At 39.8% G+C, this 24948-nt stretch overlaps 5 non-coding genes across 5 annotated transcripts; 2 read left to right on the top strand and 3 right to left on the bottom strand.

The window, feature by feature from the left end:
* The first annotated feature begins 3029 nt into the window (after window positions 1–3029).
* On the top strand, window positions 3030–3111 carry TRNAS-AGA. The gene has a single exon. It is a non-coding gene; the product is annotated as a tRNA-Ser (tRNA).
* A 7683-nt stretch (window positions 3112–10794) lies between these two features.
* Window positions 10795–10876, bottom strand: TRNAS-AGA. The gene has a single exon. It is a non-coding gene; the product is annotated as a tRNA-Ser (tRNA).
* Window positions 10877–12704: 1828 nt separating this feature from the next.
* Window positions 12705–12786, top strand: TRNAS-UGA. The gene has a single exon. It is a non-coding gene; the product is annotated as a tRNA-Ser (tRNA).
* Window positions 12787–14699: 1913 nt separating this feature from the next.
* Window positions 14700–14771, bottom strand: TRNAQ-CUG. Its single transcript has one exon. It is a non-coding gene; the product is annotated as a tRNA-Gln (tRNA).
* A 4850-nt stretch (window positions 14772–19621) lies between these two features.
* Window positions 19622–19703, bottom strand: TRNAS-AGA. Its single transcript has one exon. It is a non-coding gene; the product is annotated as a tRNA-Ser (tRNA).
* Between the last annotated feature and the right edge of the window lie 5245 nt (window positions 19704–24948).

Here is a 24948-nt window from a genome sequence, read left to right as displayed (position 1 = left end):
ACACACACACACACACACACACACACACACACACACACACACACACATTCTTTATCCGTGAATCTATTGACAAACACAGGTTATTTCCATATCTTGGCTATTGTGAATAGTACTTCAGTGAACATGAGAGTCCAGATTTCTTTATGAAGTGGCAATTGTACCTCCTTTGGCTTTATATCCAGGAGAGCAATTGCTGGGTCAGATGGTAGTTCTATGTTTAACTTCTTTAGAAACCTCCATGCTGTTTTCCATAATGGCTGCACAAATCTACATTTCCACCGACAGTGTGCTAGGGTTCCCTTTCCTCCACGCCCTCACTGACATTTGCTGTCTCTTGTCTTTTTGCTAACAACCGTCCTAACAGGTGTGAGGTAATGCTCATGGTGCCTTTAATGTGCGTTTTCCTGATGGCTGATGTTGTCGCGCAGCTTTTCATAGGCTTGTTGGCCCTTTCTATGTCTTCTTCAGAGAAATGTCTGTTCACATCCTTTACCCATTTTTCATGAGACTGAAGTGCTGCCAGCTGTGCTCAGGACGTAAGTCCCTTTGCCCATTTTAAAATTGGGTTATTTGTTGTTCTGCTACTGAGTTACAAGAGTTCTTTATAAATTTTGAATATTAACTCCCTTTTCCCAGTTCATAAGTTGCCTTTTTATTTTATTGATTGTTTTCTTTGCTGTGCAGAAGCTTTTTAGTTTGGTGTGGTCCCATTTATTTATTTTTGCTTTTTTATCCTGGGCATTTAGCATGATATCCAAAAAAGTATTGCCAAGGCCAATGACGAGGAGCTTTCCCCCTGTTTTCTTATAGAATTTTGTGTTTAGGCCTTATATTTAGGTGTTTTATCAATTTTGAATTGATTTTTATGTATAGTATGAGTCTAATTTCATTCTTTTGCATGTGGGAATTTTCCAAGCTTCATTTGTTAGAGATTATCATTTTCCTCATTGTGTCCTCTTGCTGCCTTTGTCAAAAATTAGTTGGCAGTATATGTTTGATTTCTTTCTGGGTTCTCTATTCTGTTGCATTGGTCTATCTTTCTGTTTCTATGCAGGAATGGTTATGCTGTTCTCAGAACAGTGTGTCTTGATTATTTTAGCTTTATAATTTTAAAGCAGGAATTGTGATGCCTCCAACTTTGTTTTTCTTTCTCATTATTGCTATGACTATTTGGGGTGTGTGTGTGTGTGTGTGTGTGTGTGTATGTGTGTGATTCCATATGAATTTTAGGATTTTTTTTTTACTTCTGTGAACAGTGTCCCTTTGGAGTTTTGATAAGGATTGTACTGAATCTGTACATTGCTTTGGGTGGTATGGACATTTTAACAGTATTAATTCTTCCAATTCATGAACATTGGATATCTTTCCATTTATTTATGTTGTCTTTAATTACTTTCAACATTTTATTGTTTTCAGTGTAAAAATCTTTTATCTCCTTGGTCAAATTTATTCCTAAGTATTTGATTTTTTTGATGCTATCATAAAAGAGATTCTTTTATTGACTTGTTTTTCAGTTGGATCATTATTTTTGTATGGAAATGCTGCTGATCTTTATATGTTGATTTACATATTATTTTAAATACCCTTGGGGGGCCTAATGCAAATCTTTAAAATTTTACAAGGATTGAAATGACACAGAATATATTCTGTGAGCCCAGCATAATGAAAATGAAATCAATATCAGAAATAAAATAGAAAACCTCCAGATGTTACTAAATGAAAAAAACACTCATCCAGAGCCAGAGCTTAAAGAAATTACATTTAGTTAAAATGAATGATAGTCAAAATAAGATATATGAAAATTTGTTACAAAAATTTAGCTGTTACACAACAGCTAAACTGTGCCCGAAGTCTAATTTATAGTTCTACTTGCATATTTTAGAATAAAGATGTTTTGATATTTGATATTAAAGCTTTTTTCTCAATAATTTAGGGGAGAACAGCAAATTAAAATATTAGAAGGAAGGTTATAAAAAGAATTAGAGCCCACACACGCAAAACAGAGAACTACAACAAAGCCAAAATAGGCATTTAGAGAGAATTGACAAAATTATTGCTCTAAATCAAGTATTGTTCAATAAAAGGAAGAGAAAACAGAAAATGCTAATACCAGGAATAAATATAGGATAATATTACATTTAAGCATATGGACATCAAGAATATATTGAGGATGTAGTATGAACAGTGTTTTTAAAATGGATTTGACAATTTAGGAACTGATGGAATAAGAAATTAAGGCCTTGATTTTTTTACTCCTCATCTTTCTTTGTTTGAATTGGAAACCATACTAAGTGAGTAAATCTACTACTTGTTTCCCGAATCGTTTGTGAAGCTCAGATAAGCATTCAAGGAGCATTTAAGTAAGTGGGAACTTAAAAAAAAAGTAGTAAAAATCTCACACTGGTTTGAGATACAGGCAGAGCTGTTTACTGGAGGCCAAAGTGGGAGTTGTCAAGAGGAAAGGATGAAGTTTCTTAGAGGCAATGCCAGGCTCTCAAACTGGCAACAAGTGGATTTCTAGTGTATCCTCTAATACACTGGGCTACAACTGAAATACCAGTGTAGTTCCTGTCAGTAAATAGAGTGCATCTCATTCCTTTTATCAATTGCAGAAGCTTTCATTATATGGATCCTCCAAAATTTATTTTAAAAGTCAAACATTGATGGCCATTTGAGGTTGTTCAGATCGTCGCTATAACTCAAAATTCTGCAGCAAAGATTAGAGTGTGTCGCAGTTTTGCGGGTGTCTCCTGGAACACCTACAGAAGCTGATGGAGCAGGAAGCTTGGCCTCTGGGTATGCCTCCTGCGTAGTCTCCCTCCATCAGAACATCAGCGTAAGGGGTCCTCCCAGGTCCAAGGATAAAGTGTTACTTGTCAGTTTGCCACAACAGCATGATAGTCATCTAACTGATGTCAAAAAATGAGAAACGCTGACAGCAAGTACACTTTTTGGCAGAAGATTTGACCTTTCCAAGAGAGCTAAAGTTCAGTACAGTGTCTTATGCTAATGAGCAAAGCACCCTTCATGTAGTCGTGGCCGAGTGGTTAAGGCGATGGACTAGAAATCCATTGGGGTTTCCCCGCGCAGGTTCGAATCCTGCCGACTACGGTTCCCTTCTTGTTTGAAAGGGAGTCTCCTGATACTGCCAGCTTGAGAGTCTGGTATTGCCTCTCAGGAAGCAGCTTGCTTGTTCCAACCTGTAGGCTTTTCCTCTTTATGGACCCACTAACAATACTCCATGTCTCTGAAACAATGAGGAAAAGTCATACCAAAGACAGACAAAAACTTCTGTCCCAATCCCATGATGTTTTCCTTTGTCCTAAGAAGAGCTCAGGATGATGTTTTCCTCTTTCCTACCACAGATGCCCCTTTTTGAAGACAGCTTTCCTTACAGGGAAATAACTGCCAGGAATGTCTGTGTCTCACAGAATTATCCCCTTATTAGGGATCTTTTCCAGTCAAGCAATGCCCTGGTTTAATGTAGAAAAGAAAATTTCAGGAAATCCATGATCAAATACAAGTGAAACAACCCAGACATGGTCACCAAGATGAGAATCTAAATTGGGCATTTATAAGCAAACCGCTACACAATTAAAGATATTGAGCAAAGCATTTTTTTTCATAACCCAATAAAAACAAATGGATGACGTCAAGTGGAGTGGTTTGTCCTGGGGTCCAGGGCAGTGGTGAAGCAAGGGCGATTAGAAACGAGGTGAGGTCGTGGTTATGTTCTGATACAGGAAGAGCCCCAGCTCAGATGCAGAATCGCACTGTGATGAACAACTATGGGTTAATGTATTGACCAAAAGAATGTTAACCACAGTTGAGTACCTTCCTGGGGGAATTCCTAGGGGAATTCACACATCACTGCCTTGGCAGCTTAAGTGGAGCTTGTCCTCACCTCTCTTCTGCAAATCTTCAGAGAATTGTTGTGATTTATTTTACCTCATCCAAGAATGATTCTAATGTATTTTTATAAACAGAGTGCTGGCCCTGTTCATTGATCAAATGCCAGATCCCTTCTTTTTTTATGTGTCTCCTTAGAGCATTGTGTTTCAGAATTATTGGGGCAGTGACAGTAAACTGCTGCAAATCCTCTGCTGAGCAGTGCAGGCAGGAAGAACAAGACTTGTCTCAGTGTCCTGTGATTCAGGTTTCTAGAGGAGGAGCCTGATCAGTTCTCCACTCTCCCACATCCAGCACGCTGGCTGTTTTGATTCGGAGAAACAATCTAATAGAATTCTGGAATGTGACAGCTAATGACAAGCTTAAAGCCCTTTGTGGAAACAATTCCTAATACTAGAGTTAAGTGTTCCATCTGACATATACATACAAAAATTGAAAATATAAATTTGTTTGAAAAGATATCTTAGATGGGCGGGGAAGCAGTGGCTCTCGCCTGTAATCCCAGCACTTTGGGGGGCTGAGGTGGGCGAATCACCAGTGGTCAGGAGTTTGAGACCAGCCTGACCAACATGGTGAAACACTGTTTCTACTAAAAACACAAAAATTGGCTGGGGTGTGGTGGTGTGCACCTGTAATCTCTGCTATACAGGATGCTGAGGCAGGAGAATTGCTTGAACCCCAGATGCGGAGGATGCAGTAAGCTGAGATTGTGCCACTGCTCCAGTCTGGGCAACAGAGTGAGACTCTGTCTGAACAACTACAACAAGAGATCCTAGAGAAGAGTGTTGGTAGCATAAGTAGGATTTCTCTCCTTCTGGGTGCTTTTTTTCTGGACAAGCCCATGCAGACTCAAGTTCAGGTTCTGGGGCTCAAGCAGAGATCTTGAGCAAGGATTGATCATTCACAGAATTTTGATTTGTAGAACAGCATGTGATCTACTTTCTGAATAATGCCATCAAATTCTAGAAGGGTTTGTTTTTTCTCTTCCTACTACTAAGGAAGAGAAAAGGTGTCTTATAGACAAGAAAGTAACATCAAAAACAAGACACACTGATGGACAATGTCACAAAAACCAACAAAGCAGCAGAGAAATAAGAAAACACCGTATGGTAAGTACAGTAAATAATACTGTAGTGTATATCTCTTTTAAAAAAAATGTTCTTAATTGAAATAGAGATGAGGTCTCCCTGTGTTGCCCAGGGAGTTCTACTGTCTGGCTCCTAGGTAAAAACCTATGCTGGAAAAAGGACTTTGTATTCTGTGATTCGAGGGATAGTGGTCACTGGTTTAGTGGAAGAAAATGTCACTGTCTTACCTCCCCTAGCCCGCTTCTTGACCCTCACCCCCACACCCTAGGGAGAGCCCATACATCCCTTCAGAGCACCTTGGCCCACTTGCCCACTGGGAGGGAGACAGTAGAAAGAAGACTTTCTAATAAGCGGGATTTTTTTTTAAAACTGATATTAAACAAAGGAGTTTAATTATTCTTACCCTCAGTCTCAAAAAGAAAAACATACAAAGATCACTTTTAACATTAGTTTCAGATTACAGCGAACTTTAAATTTTCTATCTGACATACTTACAATGATCACCTTCTCTACAGGATAGGCTCTGAACTCTCTGAAATCAATATATAAATATATATGATCTAGCAAATCAAAGAAGCATTATTCTGCATAAATACAGATCAAGAATATGGAGAAGGAAAAGATTTTCTCCAACAGAAATTTAAAAACTAGAGCTTGCAACATGAGGAATACAGTTTCCTCTCCTTCAGTAATTGAACTGCCTCCTCAGACCCAGTAAGAGCCTATTGGGCCTGTGGGCAGCCACTTGACCAGCTTAGAGCTGTTCTGACAGAGAATGTAACTTAGAAGGAGGACAGAGAATGAGATGAGAAAGAATTTGGACTGAAATAATCAGCAGATTCAAGTAAGGCAGTATACTAAACTGGTTCTTCCTGTGAACAGAACATTTAGTTAGGAGCTCTGAGAAGATCATTCTTTATATAAATAGTAGAAAATACGCTGGGCACAGTGGCTCATGCCCATAATCACAGTACTTTGGGAGGCTGAGGCAGGTGGATCACCTGAGGTCAGGAATTGGAGACCAGCCTGGCCAACATGGTGAAACACCATTTCTACTAAAAATACAAAAAATTAGCCTGTAATCCCAGCTACTCGGGAAGCTGAGGCAGGAGAATCGCTTGAATCTGGGAGTCGAAGGTTGCAGTGAGCTGAGATCATGCCAGTGGACTCCAGCCTCGGCAACAAGGTGAAATTCTGTCTCAAAAAAAAAAAAAGGTAGACAATATTAAATTTTCATGGTGGGCCAGGTGTTGTGCTTAGTGCTATAGAAACAAAGGTAAATAAAACACAAGCACAGTTGCTGATCTCATGGTGATTAGTGTCTATTAGGGGGAATATTTTACAGACATAAACAAGCCCGCAGAGGCAGAGTTTACGGAAACTGCTTGTGGCCAGCAGCGTGATTGCACAAAGAAGGTGGAATACACAAATAAAAACAAAAACTGCAATTTCCAGGTGGATAAGCCTTAAGCCTTGGCAAGGTTAATTAGGGAAAAGTGTGTGTCTGCCATTTCCTAGGTACAAGATTGATGCACAGTACAAGAAGATCTTGTGTGCCTGATCACTGAAGGAGATGATTAATTCAGGCGGGCAACAACGTGCAAGAAAAGGGGAAGATGAAGTTTGCAAGGAGATCAGCAGCATGGCTCAGGTAAAGACTGGAAACTGATGTGCTTTAGGTCTGCATGTGCCTGCATTGGTCTGTGAATATCAGAAATATACTTGGACTGTGGCACTGAGCACAGCAATTTCTGATAATGCTTTTCACCTTGGTATAGTAGTGAGTGTAGCTTTGCCACTGGGGAAACAGATGCTTGGCCTCTGTCAGAGAATTTTGTAATAATTGGAGACACCTATCTCTCATATGTATGGATTTTACACATATCCCAAAACAACAAAAAGCAGTTGGCAATTCTCTCTTCCACTTCATGGCCATGAAGTTATTAGAAAAGAGATTATTTTTATTTTTTTGAGACAGTCTCTGTCACCCAGGCTGGAGTCCAGTGGTGTGATCTCGGCTCACTGCAACCTCTACCTCCTGGGTCCAAGCGATTCTCCTGCCTCAGCCTCCCAAGTAGCTGGGATTACAGGTGCACACAACCACGCCTGGCTAATTTTTGTATTTTAGTGGAGACAGGGTTTCACCATATTGGCCAGGCTGGTCTCAAACTCCTGACCTCAAGTGATCTACCTACCTCGGCCTCGCAAAGTGCTGGGATTACAGGCATTAGCCACTGCTCCTGGCCAGGAAAGAGATTTTTAAAATTCTTAAAATTTCCAAGGCACAGCCAGGCAAGGTAGTATATGTCTCTATAGATCTAACGTCTTGGAAGGCTGAGGCAAGAAGAGCACTTGAGTCTAGGAGCTGGAGGCCAGACTGGGCAAAATAGAGAAACGCCTGTCTCTTTAAAAAGAAAAATAAAAACTTCAAGCTTTATAGAAAAAAAGGTGTGAACTCTCATGTTACATGCCCTGATACGAAACAATTGGAGAAACCATTATCAAGGGGTTCACCAAAACTGTGGAAGACCATGGGGGCTGAGCAGGGAATCACCTGCCATTTGAATTCCCTTCCAGGTCAAATAATCTCATTTAACTAAAAGGTTCAAAATCATCAAACATCATCTTCAGCATGAAGCTGCTTTAAAAACTTACCTTTGAGGTTGGGTGCAGTGGCTCATGCCTGTAATCTCAGCATTTTCATTAGGCTGAGGCAGGCAGATCACATGAGGTCGAGAGTTCAAGACCAGCCTGGCTAACATGCCAAAACCCCGTCTCTACAAAAAATACAAGAATTAGCAGGGCGTGGTGGCACATGTCTATAATGTCAGCTACTTGGGAGGCTGAGGCAGGAGATTCACTTGAACCAAGGAGGGTGGATGACAGAACAAGACTGGTGACAGAACAGACTCTGGGTGACAGAACAAGACTCTGTCTCAAAAAAAAAAAAAAGACAAAAACAAAAAATTACCTTTGAATTGTGGCCATATGATTCATTAATGTCAATCTTGTAAATTAGGAGGTCAAAGAGGCATACACACCCAAAGCTAAGATTCTAGTCAAACCAGTTCTTTGAGTTTCTTTCTCGTTTGTGAGAGAGCTCATGGGTGTTGGTTCCTCACAATACCCTTTGAGACATTAGAATGAGACATAAGCAGGTCCAGCAGAAGGGAATAAGACCCGGCTGGTTAAGGGATGATGAAAACCTCTACATAAAATTTGTTTCAGCCCTTAATGGGCGACCTCCACTGAGAAGAAGCCCTAAATTTGGGATAATTTTCCTTTCTTGTTGAGAAAAGAAGCAAAAGGGAGACAGAAGCAAATTAATGCTCTTTGTCTTAACACCGTATGAATATTCTGAATTATGTGTAATTTAAGCCCAGATGTTTTCACTGAGTGTTATCTTGTTTATTGTGCCACTTGAAAGTGATACTTGCCATTGCCAATTTATAAATATTTCATAAGCAGCATTTTATTTAGAATTTCTTGTTGCTTTGGCAAACAAAAAGATACGGGGAAAAAATAAGCTCCTAAACTGTATGAGGTAAAATTTAGGGACTGCTAAAATATATGAGGTAAAATTTTAAAAACAGGAAGAAAAAAAAACTTCAATCACACTTAGAAATTTTAACACAATATATTTCCCTCAGAAATTAATTAAAAAGCAGAAGAGGAAAGGAAAACAGTGAAGATATAAGCATTGTAAACTATTCCTGAATTTTACCTAACTTACTTGTGAAGAACACTACAATTTTTTTTTTTTTTTTTTTTTTTTACTCTGCTGCCCAGGCTGGAGTGTAGCAGCAGGATCACTGCTCACTGCAGCCTCGACCTCCCCAGGCTCAGTGATTATCCCGCCTCAACCTCCGGAGTAGCAGGGACCACAGGCGCCTGACACCACACCCAGCTCATTTTTTTTTGTAGAGACAGCTTTTCACTATGTTGCCCAGGCTGGTCTGGAACTCCTGGGCTCAAGTGATCTGCCTGCCTCAGTCTCCCAAAGTGTTGGAATTATAGGGATGAACCACCACATCCAGTGGCATTTCAACTTCTGAAGACAAATTTCTTTTTGAAGTCTACATGGAACTTCAACAACAACAACAACCACAACAAAAGAACTTTTGCCCTGCCTGTTTTAAAGTAAGTTTCCAAAATTCAAACAGTCTGAGAGATAAATACTAGGATCTAGCCACAGTATATTTTGCCAGATATCAATTAGAAATCGAAAATTGTGTTATGTTTAGAAGTTAAAAAATGTGCATATGGTTCCAAGAAAATATCTAAATGGTAATTAAAAATTATATTGAGGCCGGGCGCGGTGGCTCAAGCCTGTAATCCCAGCACTGTGGGAGGCCGAGGCGGGTGGATCACGAGGTCAAGAGATCGAGGCCATCCTGGTCAACATGGTGAAACCCCGTCTCTACTAAAAAAAAATACAAAAAATTAGCTGGGCATGGTGGCACATGCCTGTAATCCCAGCGACTCAGGAGGCTGGGGCAGGAGAATTGCCTGAACCCGGGAGGCGGAGGTTGCGGTGAGCCAAGATCGCGCCATTGCACTCCAGCCTGGGTAACAAGAGCGAAACCCTGTCTCAAAAAAAAAAAAAAAAAAAAAAAAAAAATTATATTGAAAAGAATGACATTGAAAATAATACTTATGAAAAGTGTTTCATGCAGTCCAAAATGCATTTGGATGCTTCAACTGATAAATACAGATGTAAAAATGAAACAAAAGCTGAACATCAATAATCTGAGATCCATTGGAAGAAATTAGAAATTAGTGAATTTTACCCAAAGAAGTCTTAGGGAAGGAAATAAAAAAGAAAAAGGCTGATTTAATGCAATAAAATAGAAACATAAGATGGAGATAACAAAGCCAAAATTTTGTTTGGAAAAAAACTAATAAAATTTCAAAATCCTTGGATAAACTGATTGAGTTTATCCAAGAAGGCACGAATACCTGATATCAGATACAGAAGAAGGAGAATGGCAGGTCTAACAAAAAAGAAGTTGCAGCAAGACAAGAAGTGAGGATGAGCTCCACCAAGCTTCCAAGGCAGTGATAGAATTCCTCTAGGAATTCCTTAAGACATACTCAACTGTGGCTAGCGTTCCACTGGCCAATGCGTTGTTTAACCCATTGCTGTTAACCACACAATGTGATTCTGCTCCTGAGCTGATTATCTTCCCGTGCTCTGAATATAGCCACAGCCTCACTTGGTTGTTAGTCCCTCTTGCCTCGCCGTCATCCTGGACACCTGGACGAGCCAGTCTGGCTTGACGTCGTCCATTCGTTTTTATACAATTTCAAGGAAAATTGCTTTACTTAATATATTTAATTGCTTAGTTGTTTGCTTGATAATGCCCAAGTTTTTCCCATCTTGGCAACCATATCTGAGTCTTTGCTTTTAGTCGTATTTGACCCTGGATTTCCTGGAATTTCCTTTTCTGTATGAATTGAGGACATTTACTTGACTGAAGCAGATCCCTAACAAGGGAACAATTTTGTGAGACACAAACACTCCTACCAACTTTTTTGTTTCTAGGAAAGCTACCTTCAGTAGAGAGCACTGATTGCAGGAAACACGGTAGCATCACCTTTATTCTTCTTGGGGGTAAAACACCAATAGGACTCTGGTTGAATTACTGTTTTGTTTTGTTTTTTTTTTTTTTTTTTTTTTTAAAAATTCACATTTTTTCCTCGTTTCAGGAAGGTGGCAAAGCATTTTTAGTGGGCATATAAGAGAAAAAGTCTGATCAGTTTGGAACTGGCTGTTCTTGGGAGAACCGCACAGCATCGTAGTCGGCAGGATTTGAACCTGCGCGGGGAAACCCCAATGGATTTCTAGTCCATCGCCTTAACCACTCGGCCACGACTACATAAAGGATCCTTTGCTTATTAGTGTAAGTCACTGTACTGAATTTAGCTCTCTTGGAAAGGTCAAATTTTCTGCCAGACATTGTATTTGCTGTCAATGTTTCTTATTCTTTGGCATTAGTTAGATGCTGCTGTTGCAAACTGACAAGTAACACTTATCCTCAGAACTGGGAGGACCCCTTAATCTGACGTTCTAACAGAAGGAGACTAAGCAGGACGCATTCCCGGAGATCAAGCTTCCTGCTCCTTCATGGGTTGGGGATGCAGGAGACACCTGCAACAACTGCGACGCGCTCTAACATTCAAAGCGAAATTTTGTGTTATAGCTACGATTTGAACAACCTCAAATGGTCATCAATGTTTGACCTTTAAAATAAATTCTGGAAGATCCATAGAATGGAAGCTTCTGCAACTGATAAAAGTAATAAGGTGCATTTCTATAATGCTGATGTAAAATGTACTCCAGGATATACTTTTAGCAAAATAATGTTAGTCACTAACATGTATATAAGACCTCACATTTTGCAAAATACTCGCATTTATATGTCTGGCCTCATTTAGTCTTCACATCACAAAGGAGGAAATTGAAGGGCTAAGTATGCAAACCTACACAGTACCTGAGATCAGTATCAATATATATATTTGAGACGCTGGCTCTGTCGACCATGCTGGAGTGCAATGGTGCAATCTGGCTCACTGCAACCTCCGCCTCCCGCAGTAGCCTGGATATCTTAGATGATGTTCACTGCTCTTTGCTCATGGACGCTATTTGTGCCTTCAGCATTATTTCCAAGTGCCCTACAGAAGCCAAACCAACAAGATGGTTAAACGTGAATGGTTAAGCATGTTTCTCAGGTAGCCGTTCATGAAACTAAACGGTAAGCAGCCTATGTCAACAGTAAGCCTTAAAAGGCCAAGGCAATTGCCATCGAATATTTGTCAGTAAGCCGGACTGACATTTCTCCATGTACCAAGATGTTGCTTTTTAAGGAAGAGCACTCCACAAGCATGAAATATGCTGCTGGAGCGGGGGGAATTGATCAGCTGAGCCTGGTGTTAACCATTTTGTAGTATCTGAAGCAAGAATCAGCCTTATTGAGCTAGATTTATCCTGACATTTTCGTGTTTTTATCTTTTTACTCTTTTCTGTGCTAGACTCTCCCTAAGATTTTTGGAAACCTGTGTTCTGAGTTCTTCCTTTCCCCCGGGCTCGGGTGGCTGAAGCCTTTGGGTCTTGGGAGTGGTCTCTTATCCTTCACCAGAACTGACACCAATCATATTTGCCTGAAGAGTCGGAGACCTCTCCAGAGTCATCTTTTCCAGTTAGGACAGAAACGAGACCCCTCCTGAGCTCGCACGCCCGCGCCAGTCGGGTTTTAGCAGTTCCTTTGAAAGAGTAAGTCTGTTGAGTGTCATCGAAGAGGTTCCTGATTTAGATTTTAACTGCACGTAAACGCAGGTGACCCCACTCTCGTACCTTCCCTTCATTCCCGTTCCTTCTCCCATTGGGGCATTTACAGGCTTGAGGTTGCTTGGACTTACAATTCAATAATCCCTTTCTGGGGGTTCGTGAGAATTAGGTGCGCACGGGGTGTCCGCGGATATCAGCGGTTCGTGGGCCAGCTCCAGCGCGCGGGAACTTTGCGTCGCTCGTCTAGGAGTCCTGTAGTGAATTGCAATACTGTGCGCCATGTGCTGGTTCTCGATGTGCCCTCAATGAGCTCTTTGATTCGTGAGCGGAGGCCTGGACGAGGCTGATGCCCAACCGAGTCCCAGCGCTCTACGCATCCATTATAAGTTCACACCAGCCGCGGATGTTTCTACAGCTAGGTAGTCGTGGCCGAGTGGTTAAGGCGATGGACTTGAAATCCATTGGGGTTTCCCCGCGCAGGTTCGAATCCTGCCGACTACGGTTTTACCAGGTACGGTTGCCCGCCTTTCCTTAGCTTTCCTCAGCCAATTTAACCAAAACGAATCCAAATTTCTGCACTTCGGTTGCTGCTCTCCTATGCAATCCTCCCACTGCATATTCTCATAATGTCCTCTTTACTCAGTGTATTGGAGACTACCTTCTGTTGCAGTTACTTCAAAACTGATATAAATTCCTCTGATCACAGCCAGCAAGAAACCATTCTTACATCGCGTCCTGTCAGACTTCAGCCTCTCCTGCACTAGATAGCATCCTAACTACTGTCAATTCAGAAGTCAGGATTCACCAAAGATTTACAGCTATCAGGTAATTTTCATTAAATACTTAGTATGTTCCAAGATAGGAGTTAAGAACCAACTGTATATTTTTATCTGCATTTTACAGATGAAGAAACTACCCAATGCTGCACAATGAAATGGTATTATAACTGAGGACTTCCAGATGGGGTTGTGAACTCAAGTTTTATAAATTCTGCTGGGGGCACCCCCCAAATTATCAAATTGTCAGCAGGTTCAGGGTTAGACTTGTTAGTATCCAAAAATGATAAACTGCAGGTCCTATTTTTCAAGTACTTACATCACCATCAAGGTCTTTACATGTCTTATAATTTGTAAATCCTCATAACATACTCATTATACAGACTGGAAGGTCCATAGGCGTGTGCGTATATATATATATATCCAAGGTCTCACAGCGAGAGGGCAGTACATTGACTTGAACATCTCTTGATTTTGGCTCCAAGACCCCGGCATACAACCCGTGTCTCGGTCTTCTGCCTCTCCTGGGAATTAACACCACCGCCACCTGCCTCTATCATTCAGAGTTGGTTCACTGTTCTGACTTTATCCTCTCTCTCTTGGTGATGGGGCCACAATGTGGTATGATTTAAGCCGCTGGATTTAGCCTGGGGTGGGATTGTGCTGCCCACGTGGTGTTTGACGCTTGAGTTATCTTTGATGCAGGGAGTACCTCTCATCAGTCCACGGGAGTTTGCCTGTTTTTGAGCAGTGTGTTTCTTAACAGAGCTTGCCAACACTTTAGACAATTTCAGCAACTGAACACTAGAGCCTGATGGCAAAAAATACTTTTCAATCAATAGGATTCGCATGCACAGTACAAGACTGATTTGAGAGAAAGATAAAAGACTATCTTGGCCCCAGAAATGGAAAGAAATTGTAGTTATGCTACATATATTAGAAGTGTAAGTGAGGTAAAAACAACGACAAAAAACAAAAAACAAAAAAACTCTACAAAGCAAAAAATTACAAATTTGCCCAAATTTTGCATTAGTAGTGATTACAATCTTAGCTCTGCTGCATAAAGACCCAAGAGCAAATTCATTTTATCAGCAATTGCTACTTCCCCCATCATGTTCAGGGGACGAAAGTGTTTCTGTGGACTTCACAAATTATTGAAAGAAACAATTCCTTGAGGACGGGCGGGATGGCTCACACCTGTAGTCCCAGGACTTTGGGAGGTGGAGGCGGAAGGAAAGCCTGATCCCGGGAGTTTGAGACCTTCCTGGGCAAAATGGCGAAAACCCTGTCTCCACCAAAAAGAAAAATAATAAATAAATAAACAAACAAATAAGTAAATAAAATTAGCCGCCCGTGGTGGCGCGCACCTGTAGTGCCAGCTACCTGGGATCACCTGAGCCTGGGGAGGTCGAGGCTGTAGTGAGCTGTGATCACCGAAAGTGGATTCTATTCCACTTCCTCACCCAGAGGCAGATTTATCAGGACTTGCATCGCGTCTCGGCCTTTTGACTGATATCAAGTTTGTAATATGGGGACTTGCAGGAATTCACGGAAGATATCAGGCCCTACATTGATTTTGGTCATTTATATAGAGAGCGTTTTCCCTGGGGTGGACAAAAGGTAAAAACACCATCAAACAGGTTCCACCGAGACTTGAACTCGGATCGCTGGATTCAGAGTCCAGAGTGCTAACCATTACACCATGGAACCCCCATGGAACCCCCCTTGATTGTGTTTTCCCCACAGTTGCTTATGCTGGGTTATAGGCATTCTACTGAGGGCATTTAGTTTATCAAAGCCAAAATTCTTAGTTTATGCCCACTCATAGCGCCCTTTCAAAGAAAACCCTGGGGATCTATTTATTTATTTTGGCCCATTACATTGATCCATAAAGTCTCCCTTCCGCCCAACCTCCAATTAACTCAGAAACTTGGTGGTCCTGAGACTTGCTTTCTTCATTAAGAAAAATTGAGCGATTTTAATACTTGCCGGAACTGGACCGAACTTCTTCTATTCTTGTGCAATTTAATGCTTAAATGCTAAATTAAGTGGGTGCTTTCCCATAAAAACGTGGAAACTAAGTTTTAGAGAACTCATGTCTTATCTGCAACTCTGCTCAATTTCAGACACTGGATATTTTTCTCCACATAGGTTAGTTATCAGGTGTGTTGCCTCTAGGAAAAAACCTTTAATATCTTGATTCCAGGGAATTCACAAAATTATTGAAGGTTCTGTGCAATCGACTGAGAATTATTTATATTTGGCCTTCTCTCTATTATTTAAACTAGTTGTAACACGAAAAAAATTACTCAAGTGAAATTAAGCACAAAGCTGCTAAAGAAATATGTCTTTAGATTGAGGCTGCGTGATTCACTAACCTCAGTATTGTAAATTAGGAGGCAAATGTGCACCCACGCATGAAGCTATAATTCTAGTCAAGCCAGTTCCCGGTGTCTCCCTGGTTTCGGAGGGGTTATGATGATACAGTTTTGGGAGACTATAGACACAGCCATTTCTAGCTAGGTCAGGTGGAGTCAGCTAGGTTAGCAACCAGGCTCATTTTAAAGTAGAGGTTGATTGGAGCCTCTGCTGCAGCTTCTCCTCGGCTTTTACCCAGAATTTCTCATGAGAGAAATTGTATTTCAATTATATTTTCTTATTTCTTTTGAGGAAGGAAAAATGTAAAAGTACGTCTAAGTAAAAGTATTTAAGTCCCAGTGAATATTGTAAGGCTGTGTAAATTAAACCCAGATATTTTCTCCTAGGCTTTTCTTGTTGCAGATATCCACTTGTAGGTAGTGCCTGGTATTTCTAAATTACAGCTGTTATATAAGCCATACTCTATCTATAATTTCTTGCTTCTAGGACATAAAGAGATGGAGGAAAAAAACTCCAAGATTTCATGGAAGTAAACAGGGAAAGAGATAAACCCACAATTATAGTGTAATATTTTAGCATAATATACCTCTCTGAAAAACTAATAAAAACATAAATAGAAAAATAACTGTAGAGTAAAGTAATGCAATTCATATAACTTACATATATACAAAACAGTACATATATCGACTTCAGGATTCAAACATTTTTCAAACACACATCTAATTATCTGAAATTTGACATTTTACCAGACCATAAAGCAATGCTCCAAAAATAGAACAGGGTAAGATACATGCTGTTTTTCACAGCATTACAATTATACCAGAAATCAAAACATGAAAATTAAAAATTGTGTTTATTTGCAAAATGATAAAAACACTTACAAATAATTCATGGTTTAAAGAAATAACCATCAAAATTATAAACTATTTTGAAAGAAATGATGATACAAATAGTACATATCAAAACATGTAGTATGCAGCTAGAAATGAGCTAAGAAAGAAATCCTTAAATACTATAGTATATAAATTAAATAAATAAGATTAGTGATCTAAACATCCATTACGTGAGATTAGTGACCAATCAGTAATTTACTCCCAAAAGAACTTTAGGGAAAGAAATAATGAGGCAAAGAGCAGATATTAATGCGATTGAAACTAAATACGAAACAGAGATGATCAACAAAGTCAATTAAGTGGCAACCTTTTTTGAATTTTATTGTGATAAAATATACAAAACGTAAAAGTTACCACTTTGACCATTTGTAAATGTACAGTTAAGTGGCATTACCTGTGTTGCGTTGTTGTGCGACCATCCCTACCATGTGTCTCCAGAACTTTTTACATCTTCCCTGTGCCCATTAACCAGTAAGTCCCCATTTCCCCTGCATTTTAGTAAAAATACTATCAGGTTTTTGTAAAGAGATTGATAAATTCATTAAAAAATAATATGAAAAAGGACCAAAGTAGCCCAACTCATCTTGAAAAAGGAAAGCAAAGTTAGAAGACTTACTTTACCAAACAGAAAGATAGAAAAGTCATATAATTTTAAAAACATGACATTGCCCCAGGATAAACAATAGCACTACATAGAATACAGTCTTTGAATAAATTGTGAATATTTATAGGAAAAAAAGTAATCAGATGATTACTCACAAGGAAAAAAATTAAATTTTCCTCTTTCACATTATCCACAAAGCCAATTCCAGATAGACTGTAGATCTCAATATCAAAGTAAACAAAGCTTGTAGACTACAACGTCGCAGGACATCTTTATGACTTTGACCCAGGGAAATATATTCTAAACTTGGTGCTAAAAGCATTATACATAAAGGGCAATTGTTCCCGTCTAGATATTCAAGTCCTTCAGTTCTGAGAATTTTTCTTATATTTCTTGATAAAATTATCCTCCATTTTTCCTTTGTCCTGCTGGAACTCCTGAATCTCTAGGTTGTTCAATTTTCTTTCCACTACTATTTTCCATCTTTGATGTTTTTCTATTGTTTTTGAAGTAATTCTAAACTGTATCTTCCAAATTTTCCATTAAACGTTTTTCTTTTCCCCTGCTATTTTATTCTTTATTTCTGGGAGATCTTATCTCCTTATTATCATTAAAGAAATAGTATCCCAAGTTCCCATTTCCAGGTGAGATGAAGTGATGAAGAGTGTTTTATCTCTTTTCTCCTATCAAATACAAATCAGTTATGGGCAGAATCCATGAACTATTTGAACACTGATAACAAAAGAGCAAACGAGTACAAGGATGGAAAAAGAGCACCGGAATTATCCTATGTATTCTCCCCAAATTGATTATATATGTAGTGTAATTACTATCAAAATTCCAGTAGAATTTTTTGGAGATAGAGAAAAGCTGATTCTAAAATTTATATGGATAGACAAAAGAACTAGAATAGCTAAATCAATTTTGAAAAAAATGCAATGAATAATTACATTACCTGATTTTAACATTTACTGTAAATTTCAGTAATCAAGATAGTAACATACTGGCGGAAAGATAAACATGTAGATCAATTGATCAGAATAGAGAGTCTACTAATAAACTTACACAAATATGGCTAATTGGTTTTTGATGAAGTTAGGAATAAAATCAATGAAGAAATTATAATTGTTCAACAAATAATATTGGGACAATGGGCTATCCATATGCAAAGGAAAGAAGCAGAAAAGAGAAAAAGGGAGAAGGAAAGGAAGAAAAAACCGTAAGGAAGGCATGGATGGAAGAAGTAGAAGGAAAAGTGGAAGGAAGAAAAGAAATCTTAACATAAATCTCACAAGTTATACAAACATTAAAAATTTATCATATATGCAAATGTACACATGAAAGTATAAAACTGTTAAAAGAAAACATAACAGAAAATCCAAAATGACCTTGAGTTGAGTGATGAGTTCCTAGATATGGCACTTTCCTAAAAAGGGGAAAAAGAATACAGTGGACTTAATCAACTTTTAACATGTTTGCTCTGCGAAAGACAATGTTAGGACACTGATAAAAAGAAAGACTGGCAGAAAATAGTTGTAGGTCACTCATCTGATCGAGGAATTGTATCTTGGATATATAAAGAATCCTCAGAACCCAACAGTAAGAAAACAACCCAATAAAAATTGGGCAAAGGTAATACAAAAAATTAGCTGGGCGTGGTGGCACACTCCTGTAATCCCAGCTACTCAAGAGGCTGAGGCAGGAGAATCTCTTGAACCCAGGAGGCAGAGGTTGTGGTGAGCCGAGATGGCACCACTGCATTCCACCCTGAGCGACAGAGCCAGACTCTGTCTCAAAATAAATAAATAAATAAAATAAAAAGGCAAAGGCATAAACACTTTACCAAAAATAGTACAAGCACACAGAAAGATGTTTGACATTATTAGCCATTATGAAATCCAATTTGTTTTTTTCACAATTACCCCAAACTGGAAACAAATGTCACACAACACAAATGTCCTTCAATGAGTAGATGAACTGTGGTACATCCGTGCAACAGAATTCTATTCAAGAGCAAAAAAGGAATGAAAGTTTGATATATGCAACAACGTGGGTAAATCTTACTTCTAAGTAAAATAAGCTAATCTAAAAGTTATATACTGTGTGATTCAATTTCTATGACATTTTCAAAAAGGCCAAAATATACAAATGGAAAGTGTATTCATGATTGTCAGCTGCTCCGTGTGACTATAAAGGAACAGTGACTATAAATATCTATTAGGATGTGACTATAAAGGAACAGTGTTAGGGAGGCTTATGGATCGATAGAACTGGTGTATATCCTGATACGCTCATGGCTAGATGTATATACATATATGCTTTTTAAAATAAAGTCAATTTTACTTAATAAATTAAAAAAATACAGATAGTTCCCATTTTGTGGCATAGACTTCATATACTCCAGGGTTTCTCTGAGAAACATTTTCACCGAATTCTTTTCTTGAAAGAGCTTAATTTGAGCAGCGTTTGGGGGAAGAGAAAACCCAGTGAGAACCTTGGAGAACGACCGCTTGACACTGAAGGTGGAATACTGAGGTTACTAGTTCGTTTACTTTGGGCAGCTCAGTAACATTTTGACGGCAAACACACACACGTAGTATTAGAGCGGGGCGGAAGATGATATAAGTGCTCTTGTACTTTCCGGTTTACATTAATCTGACCCTAGTTTAGGGCAAAACTTCAACCGTAGTCGGCAGGATTCGAACCTGCGCGGGGAGACCCCAATGGATTTCTAGTCCATCGCCTTAACCACTCGGCCACGACTACCGACATGGTAACATGACGGCAGATATGATGGAACTTTCCGCAAACAGTAAAGGAAATTGCTCCAGCTGGTCCGGACGAGGCGGTAGTCAGTAGTCCCGATAATTGAGAGCACTAAGATGGGAGTATCCATCGCAGAAGCGTCTTTATTTTGAACACACCGGGTCAATTTAACAACCAGCTCCCTTGACGAATTTGGCTCTGTGCTGGCTGCCGGAGTCCTCGAAACTGAAAACAAATTGACTCACCGCGGAGGTGGAGCCAGGCCTTAATCCTACTTTTAATCCTGGGACCTTCTGCTAGAACTTTCAGGAGCCCAGCCTCCTCGCTGATTGACCCTGCTGCTTAATGGATTTCAGGGAAGGAAATGCTCTCTCAGAGGAACGATACAGAAAACCTCTGGATTTTCTCACTTGGTGTCCCTAAGACCCTAAATTTAAACCTAAAATATTCATCTCATTGTGTTTGGGAAATTGTTTTGCAAATGTCAGTGCGCTTTCACTTTCCAGACGGGTTTAGAAGAAATTTGCAAGAAGACCGGCCGGTGAGTTCTTTTCCTGTGAAATCCTAGAGCCTAATAGATCCTAGTTTCTTTCTAAAAAATTGATTACTTGGTTTAATTTTGCGACCAATGCAATGCTTGAGCAAACCAAATTTAACCAATATAGCATATTTCCATTCCAGTTCTCCTTTTTACGTTTGTAACTCACCAGTTCCTTTAGCAGAGTGTTCAAATGCTCTATAGAAACCAAACCAAACAAACAAACAAAAAAACGATAAATGTGGATACTAGATCCCAAAATGCATAGATGTACAGGTCCCACTTTATGGTCAGAAAAATGTTAATGGCCAAAATGAATTTGATGCCTCTTAAGAAAGCTGAGCTAACTGCTTGATTTTAATATATTTAACCAGAAGTACCAAAGTGCTTTTTATATAGCATTCTATTTAATTCATATATCACTGAGAAAGTTTTTCTTTTTTCCAGAAAACCAAATCTTTTCCAAGATCAAATAATTTCCTTTTATCTGTACCCAGAGAAGGTTAACTATCTCATGATTGATAAACAGAATAAATGTGGTCAACGGAAAGTAAGAATGCACCACACTTACTTTCTATATATAGATCTTTATGTAGAACCAGAGCTTACTAATGTGTTTTTCAATTGGCCATCTTTGGAAAAAGTCCAGTCATTGGCTTTAAAAGATTGTATATTTTAAATCTTTATTTTCTGCCTGTCCCTTTAGGACCATTTTTGGAGTAGACTTCTGTCATGTGGGTTCCTGAAAAGTTATTTGAAAGTTGCAATTTTTTGTTATGAATAAGAAGTTTATAAAAGAGTATTTATCAATGTATATATGCAAAATAATGTTTAAAGTTCGATTAAATATTCTCAGGTGAGGAGGGCAAAGAAGCCTTCATGAATTCTACAAACCTCTAAATGCTTATTAGAGGCAACATGCTCGTTAGAGGAATTATTTCAGTAACAAATTCAAAGAGCATATGATTGTGAAGGTTACTGAACAAGACAGTTGATGAAACCAAGGACTACTTAATGAAAAGATTCAATGACATCTATATTTAGAGAATTCCTCTTTCTTGTGTCAATATGTAAAATAAATGTTAATTAGAAAAACTTGGGTAATGATAGCTGACTCACACTGGGGGTGGGGAGGGGAGGAGAAAGAATGCTCACAATCTCACCTCCCCCAAACCAGCACTAGTAGCACATCAGTGTATCTCTTTTCCTCCTCTTCCCATATTTTGAATGCAAAAAAAAAAAAGGTGTAAATAGTTGAAGTTATATAAAGTGTGCCAACATTCTTCAGCCAAAAATATTCAGAAATACACCTATAGTTGAAGAAATTAGGATTATTATTCCTTACAGCAAGCAAGAACACACAACATAAGAAAGTGTAGGGCATCTTGGTAAGAGTATTAGAAAGTATTAATACTTATAGGATCTACACATCTTGTGTTAGGTGATTTTAGGGGAAGTTTTAAAGAAACAGATTTGCTCTTGGTTAGATGCTATCTGAAAGCAGGGGTAATTCTGTAATTAGATAACAGAACTTATCTAGAAGGAGTAAAAATTGAGCTAGATTAGCATCTTGGAAAACCTGTTCTCTGGGACTGTGCTTTTTCTTTTTTAAATTTATTTATTGTTATTTTTATTATATTTTTTATTTTTTGGTGCTGTGACTTGGATGACAGTGCTTTTTCTTTTGGCTCCTGTGTCCTCGGACATTACTCCCTTGGAAAGAGACCTCCTTGCAACACAAATTCCTCCTTCATTTTTCTGAAGGGGAGACAGTCCCAGAATCCTCTTTTCTCAGGCTCCTGGTCAGCTCTTTACCGATTCTGCCGGCTTTCTTGATCAAATGCACTTTTGGTGTTTTTTTTTTTTTTTTTTTTTTTTGGTCTGTTTGTTTTTTGAGATGAAGTCTCGCTCTGTCGTCCAGGCTGGAGTGGGCAATGGGGCGATCTCAGCTCACTGCAACTTCCGCCTCCCAGGTTCAAGTGATTCTTGTGCCTCAGCCTTCTGAGTAGCTGGAATCACAGGCGCGCACCATCACGCTCAGCTAATTTTTGTTTTATAGAGATGGGGTTTCATCATGTTGGGCAGGCTGGTCTTGAACTCCTGATCTCAAATTATCCACCCACTTCGGTCTCCCAAAGTGCTTTGATTACAGGCCTGAGCCATCTTGTGGGGCCTCAACTGGACTTTTGAATACGTAGTAATCCTTTGAGCTGGGGGAAAAAGCCAGCCAGGTTAATGCCATTAAAAGAGTCATAATCCCAAAGATGATTATAAATGAGGATCAAACCACATTTAATTGAAAAGAAATTGGATTTTTAAAAATCTACAAGCAAAACTGAATCCACTTAAAAATTAGATGGCTCAAATTTCATAGTAGTAAGAATTATGTTAAATGCCTCCATTCTGCATTGTAGAGACCCCAGTGGGAAATTCTTTGACGTAATGTGTACCCTCCCTACCTCCTCCATCACGTTGAAGAATGAGAGCCTTTTTGTGGGCTTCATGAAAGACTCAGTAAAAAGAAAAAGTAGATTCAGAGGCTTATTGACTGGGTTTCAATTCTGGAGAAAGAAGGGTGGGAGACACGTTCCTGGTGGGAGGGAAGAGATGAAACATCCACAGTCACAGAAGCTCGCAGTGCCAACTGCTCTTGCTCAGCTAGTGTCCCTCGACAATCTCTCTCCTCTCCTCTCCTCTTCTCTCTCTCTCTCTCCTCTCTATCTCTCTCTCTCTCTCTCTCTCTCTCTCTCTCTCTCTCTCTCTGTGTCCCTCTCTTTCTCTTTTCCTCTCCTTCTCCCTCTCTTCTATTGTCGGTCAAGGGCATCTTCAATAGAAGCTTATGAGATGCTGGTTTTTGAGACTATATTAGGATATCCCCCTGTGAGATGATCGCCCAATCTAGATGATTCTACAAAATTTTGTTTATTAACTTCTGGAAGTCAGATGGACTGTGAAACAAGCAAACTAACCTTTCAGACTGGCCATGATATACCAACATTTGTATTATTCCTGATGATAATTAAAGTGGCTGGGGCAAGAACCATGCGTGCGACCTTTAGTTAAAAGAGCTTGGTGATCTAAGATAATGAGTTAAGTTCTCTAACTTTTATCGTTGTTTACGTATCTTGGCAAAGGTAGTGCTTCCAAGTCTATTCTTTTCAGGAAAACTAGTGCCTTTGGAGGGAAAGAGAAGGATCTGATAAATCATTCTCCAGAATGATGTAGATAGTCTTTTGGGTGGGTGGGGGGCGCTCAGAAAGTAAGCTGTTGTCGGGGAGGGTGGGAGAACAAGAAACAATTTGACTACACAACAGTATGTGGGAGGGATACTGAGGAGAATGAGGCCTAGGGAAACAGAACAAACTTGAAAGTCAAGCAGCTGGTAGGGAATGAGTCTGAATTGCACCTATGTATATCCAGCAGTCAACCACCACCCCCCTTTTCCATGATTCTACTCTGCCTTCTAATAGTAGTTTATGCATATTTTATACTATCTATAGTATTTTACTGCAGAACCAAGTATTACAGACAAATAAAACAAACAAAAATCACCTTTTGATTGCCCACACATAAAATAGTCTGTAGTAAATGACTGACCATTAGTGTTTAGAATGCTTGGATTCTCTCCAGTAAAAAAATAAACATCTTGAAGCTATTAAGTAGAAAGAGCTGCTATGTTACAGAATGGACAATGAACAGTGGATGAAAACTGCTTACTGCGGCCAAGTGAAAAAAGAAATCACTTACAACTCAGAAGTGTTTACCAGGCGGTTACCAAGGCAAAGAGATTTCTCCTAATTCCTATTCTCATATGTATCTCATATTCTATGTGGTATAACATGTATCACTTTACATTCCTTTTCCTTCGTCTAGAAGAAAAAAAATAAAGGGAATAAGGTATGAGTTGGAGGGAAGAGGAAGTGTAGGTGGTGAAGAAAACTGAAGGAAGACTTCTTTGGGGTACTCGAGGAGGCAGCGGCACTCAAAAGGAGTGTAGGTTGATGCTCAGCTCACCTGCCGTGGGCGCCGGTTAAAATGCCGAGAGGACTGCACAAGGGACCTTAAGCGTTTGTCACGGGCACCCTCTCTATTTATCTTCATTTTAAAATTAATTTGTAGAAGGAGAAACAAGTCAGCAGCGCGGTCAAGTGGCTGGAGGATTTCCGCAGCCGGAGCTGCCGGTACACCTGCCTCCCATCCTCTGGATCCTTAGGCTCCCAGAAGTCTCTTCAAGGAACTGAGGGACCCACGGGCAGTGGGTTCGTGGCGGAAACGGAGCTCGGAGAAAGCGACGCCGGCCGGGAGGGGCGGGCAGTGGGAAGCGAGTGTGCCCCGAAACCCGCGCTCCGGGACCGGCCTGCAGGCTCCAGCGAGGCGAGAGTTTTCCCGCAGCTCAACCTTCAGCTCCGGTTTAAAATTCCTCTCTGCGTTGCGTTTTCGCCAACAGTTCAGAGCTCGTATTTTGTTTTGCTTTGCTTCCTACAAGTTTCAGAATTAATTACAGGATTTTCTTTCTAGATGCGACATAAGGTTGAGAGGTCATCGGGCCAGAGAAGGTTCTCCCGGTGTTGTTAGCTAGAGGATGGGGACGAATAAATGGCCTTCAGGCCCTTCACCCGGGACTCGGCCTCCGCGTGGGGGCCTGGGTTCTAACCCTTCCGTGACGGCGGCATTTGTTTCTCCGCGTGGGGGCCTGGGTTCTAATGC

This window comes from Sapajus apella, unplaced genomic scaffold, assembly GCF_009761245.1.
Source record: "Sapajus apella isolate SASKATOON/1434 unplaced genomic scaffold, GSC_monkey_1.0 scaffold874, whole genome shotgun sequence".
NCBI classification, from domain to species: Eukaryota; Metazoa; Chordata; class Mammalia; order Primates; family Cebidae; genus Sapajus; species Sapajus apella.
This window is presented reverse-complemented; position numbering and strand designations above follow the sequence as displayed.